General features: G+C 38.9%; 1 pseudogene; it reads left to right on the top strand.

Moving 5' to 3' along the window:
- The first annotated feature begins 571 nt into the window (after window positions 1–571).
- LOC124502833 (uncharacterized) lies at window positions 572–738 on the top strand (annotated as a pseudogene).
- The last annotated feature ends 5,647 nt before the right edge of the window (window positions 739–6,385 follow it).

A 6,385-nucleotide genomic window follows, 5' to 3' on the forward strand; every position in this document is an offset into this window, starting at 1 on the left:
GCAAAGCAGCCTTACGCCTGAGGTCGCTAACTGGAGTTTTTTAGTGTCGCATTGGCGTGCTTGGTCAGCGTTAGAGCCCTTCACTCCGTTCTTCCACCTAATTCTGAGCACCTGACCAGCTTTGTGTGCTTGGCAGTGCGGGCGGGCTGGTTCCTTCCAGGGGCGTCTGTCGACAGTAATGCCGGTTTTGACAGGGAATTGTATTGGGAGAAAGGAAGCAGTACTTGGACGATGGGAAGAAGGGATTCTCCTAGACTGTAATTTTTTTTTAAAGGTTGCGCGTGCGTGTCTTAATTCGTAAAGGTACACAGAAAAGTAAACCGATCCGTAGCCACAATACCACAGTTCTCCCTAGAAGTCACCGTTGTAAACTCTTTCTTGGGTCTCCTTCCAAATATGGTTTTGGCATTTTATGTTTTTATTTATAACAGAGATTTTCATCCATTCAACAGAAGTTTATGGACTGACTTTTGTTTCAATTTTCAGACCTCTCCAGCTGCCTAGGCATTGAAACTAGACCTACCTGTTGCCCTCGCCTCCCTTCCCCGCTTCTAAATTATAAATTCACAAAATCGCTTCTCGGCCTTTTGGCTAAGATCAAGTGTAGCATCTGTTCTTATCAGTTTAATAAATTCACAGAATTTTTCTCGCAAGGGAAGGTTTTATTTGTTTTTTTATCTTTGTTGTTTTGAGAAGGAGAGAGTTGAGCGACTCTTTATCTGAACACCTGGACCTTTTTTAAGGCTGTGTGTTGTAAGCATTATAATGTGCCAGCTGTTGGACTTCAGTGGGCTGGGATTCCACTGACCTTTTTCTCCTGTTCTTCATCCTCTTCCCCTGCCTGTCTTTGCCAAAATTAGCTTGTCAATATTAGCATTGACAAGCTTGTCAAGATTCGATTGTCAAGATTAGCAAATCTTGACCATTGCTACTTAAAATTTTGTCCATGTCAGATTTCCAGTATAATGCATGTAGTTCTGTGAAAATACAAATTCCTTTAAAGAACTAAAAGGAAGGGTGCCTGGGTGGCTCAGGCGGTTAAGCGTATGACTTTGATCAGGTAATGGTATCTCAGTGCTTGAGTTAGAGCCTGGCATGGGGCTCTGTGCTGACAGCTCAGAGCCTGGAGCCTGCTTCAGATTCTGTGTCCTCTCTCTCTGCCCCTTCCCAGTGCACTCTCTTTTCTCTCCCCCCCCCCCACCAATAAACAAACATTAAAAAAAGAGGAACTAAAAGGAAAGGTATGCTGTAAACTTTATATTTGCAGTGTATATTCTGAACCAAATAAGCAAATGAGACCTACCTATGTGAAGACACTGTGTGAATTGAAGTGCTATCTACAAATTTAAAACCATTGTTAATACTATTGGATGGCATGTCAGCCTTTCATAATGTGTATTAAGCACCTAATTAGAAGTCCCTTTGGAAACAATAATATGATAAAACACAAGCAAAAGGGGAGCCTGTGTGGCTCAGTCCATTAAGCATCCCACTCTTGATTTTGGCTCTGGTCATGATACCAGGATGGTTAGATTAACCCTCATGGGGTCAGCTCTAATAGTGAGTAGCCTGCTTGGCATTCTCTCTCTCCCTCTGTCTTTCTCTCTGTCCCGCCCTCTCTCTCTCAAAATAAATAAATAAAACTTAGGAAAAAAAAACCCTCTGCAATTGGATCAAAACTTTATTTTTTACATTTACCCATTTAACTCTTTGTTAAGATTTTATCTCATTTCCTGGTTGCATCAAAAACTCTTCTCCATTCTCAGCAAACTTTGACCTAAAGAAAAATCCCAAGATATTAGGATGTTATCTTTAAAGTTTTTCTAGTGTAGATTTAGGACAAATAAAATAACTTTTCTGACCACTTACTGTGTTCAAGGCCTTATGCTACACCTACAACATAGTCTAAAACAGTACCTACTCTCAAGGTTCTAACTTTTAGAGGCACTCATTAACCCAAGAGCATTTAAGTCCAAAAATGTAAATAATTTTACAAAGTACCTTGGCAAACTTATAAATAACAAAACCATAAACAGCTTAGGGAAACTTAACTAATATTTATTGGTGGTATCTCACTTCTGCCTTTTCCCTTCTCTCAATTCTCAATTCCTAAGACTAGAGCAGTTCCTACTTTCATAGGAACACAATTTTCAATGTGTAAAGGTAAGGTTGTGAAAAGTAAGATAACAAAGCTACCATTTTATGTCTTTTCTGATATTAACTAAAGACATTACAAAGTAAAGATACTTATCTTTAGGGCAACATCATTTTTCTTTTTTCTTTTCTTTTTTCTTCCTTTTTTTTTTTTCAATGTCCTTTTTCAAAATGTAATCATTCCTATTAATATTGGCCTGGTATTACAGTTCCTGCTTACTAAAAAGAGATACTTGAGGAAGCAGAATTATAGCAGCATGCTAGAATTAAGGCTAAATATTTAGTTGTAAGTCTATGTAATTTTATTCTTCAGATAAGCACGTAAAATTGACCTCACCTTTCAAGTCGTTGCTCAAATGTCATCCTATTTAAAACTGCAACCCACCCAACATTCTCCTTATCCTGATTTTTAAAATTTTTTTAACGTTTATTTATTTTAGAAAGAGACAGAGACAGTGTGAGCTGGGGAGGGGCAGAGAGAGGGAGAGACAACATCCAAAGCAGGCTCCAGGCTCTGAGCTGTCAGCACAGAGCCCAATGCAGGGCCGGAACTCACAAGCTGTGAGATCATGACCTGAGCTGAAGCCAGACACCCAACCAACTGAGCCACCCAGGTGTGCCATCCTCATCCTGATTTTTTAAAAGAACTTGCCACTAAACATAATTTACTTGTCTATTATGCCTATATTTTGTCTACTTCCTCTCACTAGAATGTAACATCTATGAATGCCAATATTTTTGTTTATTTTGTTCACTGTTTTGTCCTAATACTTGGGCACTAAACATATTTGTTGAGAGAATTTGCTGAATTATAAGTTCTTAAGGCCAATGCCATAAGCATTAGTTAACATAAACATATATTGTGCAATATTATTAAACTTGTTTCCTAAAGTAGGCATATCTAAACCACCTGTCATAGTTTGATAGAGGCCAAACTATCATGTTCAGATAAAGAAGGTTGTTGGGGCACTTGGCTGCTTCAGTCAGCAGAGCATCCAACTCTTGATCTCAGGGCTGTGAGTTTAAGCCCCGCAATGGGTGTGGAGCCTACTTAAACAAACAAAAGTTGTCATATTTGAGAAGAAGCCACCAGGTGGTGGTATTGCTCCATACTAATTCTCCATAGACTGAGATCAATTGGTCCAATTTATCAAAAGCTGAGTGGACAATTTAATCCTTTTCAAATCTCATGGTCCAATAATAATTAACTAAATTTTAAAATGTGAATGTTTTAATGCAGTCCGAGCAAGCAATACAAGCTCAAAACTCCTTTGACTCTAAAATCACAATAAGATCGGGGCGCCTGGGTGGCGCAGTCGGTTAAACGTCCGACTTCAGCCAGGTCACGATCTCGCGGTCCGTTCTCGCGAGTTCGAGCCCCGCGTCGGGCTCTGGGCTGATGGCTCAGAGCCTGGAGCCTGCTTCCGATTCTGTGTCTCCCTCTCTCTCTGCCCCTCCCCCGTTCATGCTCTGTCTCTCTCTGTCCCAAAAATAAATAAACATTGGGAAAAAAAAATTAAATAAAAAAAAATAAATAAAAGAAAAAAAATAAAATCACAATAAGATCAAGTAAGTTCAGAATTTTAAAGCTAGGAGGAACCTCAATTCCTCAAAACCACCTCAATTACAGATGTAGTAGAAACAACCTAAGAAACAGCCAGGAAAGCAACCCTAATCATTTGACTTCCAGGCCTGGAGTAACTAGATTATGATGCTTTCTGTAACTGAACCATGATCTATCCATTTGGTAAATTGATATTCATACACATGACCATGACTCAAGAATCTGTAGTTTCCAAAGCTGGAAACTAAACATTTCTATATGTTCCATTACGTAGTGGAAGTTACATTCTTTCGTTCAGATCTTATTCTATGAAGCAGAAACCTGTGAAATATAATAAGTATATGATAAATATAAGCTTCAAAAGGGCTTATCATACTGTGTATTTATAATTGTATTTTAAACTAAGGAGAATTTTGGGGTGTCTGGGTGGCTCAGTTAGGCATCTGACTCTTGATCTCAGCTCAGGTCTTGATCTCAGTGTTGTGAGTTCAAGCCCCACACTGGGGTCCACACTGGGCATGGAGACTACTTAAAAAATAAAAATCAGAATAAACTAAGAAGCATTTTGAAATCATAACTAGGTGTGTGATTTTCACAAAGCAAGATTTAGATTATATTTCACATGTTTCCTTTCAATGACATGCACTTTGCCAACATTGAAGAGTTTCTCTTTAAAGGTTATTGAGATGTAATTCACATACAATAAAATTCACAATTTTTAAATGTTTATTTATTTCGAGAGATAGAGAGAAAGAGAGTGCACTCAAGTGAGGGAGGGGCAGAGAGAGAGAGGGAGGAAGCGAGAGAATCCCAAGCAGGCTCTGCACTGTAAGCACAGAGCCCATCGCAGGGCTAGAACTCACAAACTGTTGATTATGACCTGAGCCGAAATTAAGAGTCAGACACTCAACCGACAGAGGCACTCAGACACCCCTACAAGTCACAATTTTTAAAAATATTTTAATGTTTGTTTATTTTTTTTTTCAATGTTTATTTATTTTTGGGACAGAGAGAGACAGAGCATGAATGGGGGAGGGGCAGAGAGAGAGGGAGACACAGAATCGGAAACAGGCTCCAGGCTCTGAGCCATCAGCCCAGAGCCCGACGCGGGGCTCGAACTCACGGACCGTGAGATCGTGACCTGGCTGAAGTCGGACGTTTAACCGACTGTGCCACCCAGGCGCCCCTAATGTTTGTTTATTTTTGAGAGAGGGAGAGAAAGAGAGAGTATGAGCGGGGGAAGGGCAGAGAGAGAGCAGGACAGAGGATCTGAAGCAGAGAGGTAGATGCGGGGCTTAAACTCACAAACTGTGAGATCATGACCTGAACAAAGTCTGATGCTCAACCGATTGAGACACCCAGGCACCCCCAAAATTCACAGTTTTTAAGTGTACATTAAGTGACTTTTAGTGTATTCACAAGGTTTGCAAAGATCACCCAAATTTCAGAACATTTTCATCACCCTAAACAAAAACTCTGTACCCATTAAGCAATAATAACTTCCCAGTCCACCCCTCCCCTAGCCTCTTATAACCTGTAATCTATTTTCTGTCTCTATGAGTTTGCCTATTCTAGATATTTCATATAAGTGGAACCATACAACATTTTTCCAGTATTTGTCTTATTTTACTTAGCATGTTTTCAGAGTTCATTCATGTTATAGCATTTATCAAATACTTCATTCCTTTCTATGACTGAATAATATTCTGTTGTATATGCCATGTTTTGTGTATTCATCAGTTGATGGACATTTGAGTTGTCCTCGTTTTTTGGCTATTTGAATAATGGTGCTGTGAACGTTTGTGTACAAGTTTTTGTGGGAATATATGTTTTCAGTTTTGTGGAGCATAAACCTAGGAATGGAATTGCTGAATCATATGGTAACTCTTATGTTTAACTTTTTTTTTTCTATGTTTAACTTTTTGAGGAACTACCAAACTGTTTTCCAGCTGCATTGTTTGCTGAAACTGTTTTCCACGATTTTACATTTGCATCAAGAATGTTTCAAGGTTCTTATTTTTCACATACTCACCTATACTTCTTTTCCACTTTTTAAATTCTAGCCATCCTAATAGGTGTAAAATGGTATCTCATTGGGGTTTGTTTGTTTGTTTGTTTGTTTCTGAGTAGGCTCCACACCCAGCATGGAGCCCAACCTGGGACTTGAACTCAGAACCCACATCAGGCTCTGTGCTGACAGCTCAGAGCCTGAAGCCTGCTTCAAATTCTGTGTCTCCCTCACTTTCTGCCCCTCCCCTGCTCGCACTCTGTCTCTTTCTCTCAAAAATAAATAAATGTTAATAAATTTTTTTAAGTATTCCTGATGACTAGTGATGCTGAACACCTTTTCATATGCTTATTGGCAATATCTATATTTTCTTTAGAGAAATGTCTACTCAAATCCACTGCCTAATTTTTAATCAAGTTATTTGTCTTTTTTATTGTTGAGGTGTAAAAGTTTTCTGTATGTATTCTGGATATTACAACTTTATCAAATATATAATTACAAATACTTTTCCAATCCCGTGAGTTGTCTTTTCAGTTTGTTGATAGTGTCCTTTGATGCACAGCTTTTAATTTCGATGAAGTCTGTCTTACCTATTTTTTCTTTTGTAGTGTGCTTTGCATGTCAAATCTAAGAATCTACTGCCTAATCCAAACTCATGA

This window comes from Lynx rufus, unplaced genomic scaffold, assembly GCF_022079265.1.
Source record: "Lynx rufus isolate CCGP_SWC_20201006 ecotype Redwood Valley unplaced genomic scaffold, mLynRuf1.p SCAF_7, whole genome shotgun sequence".
Taxonomy (NCBI): Eukaryota; Metazoa; Chordata; class Mammalia; order Carnivora; family Felidae; genus Lynx; species Lynx rufus.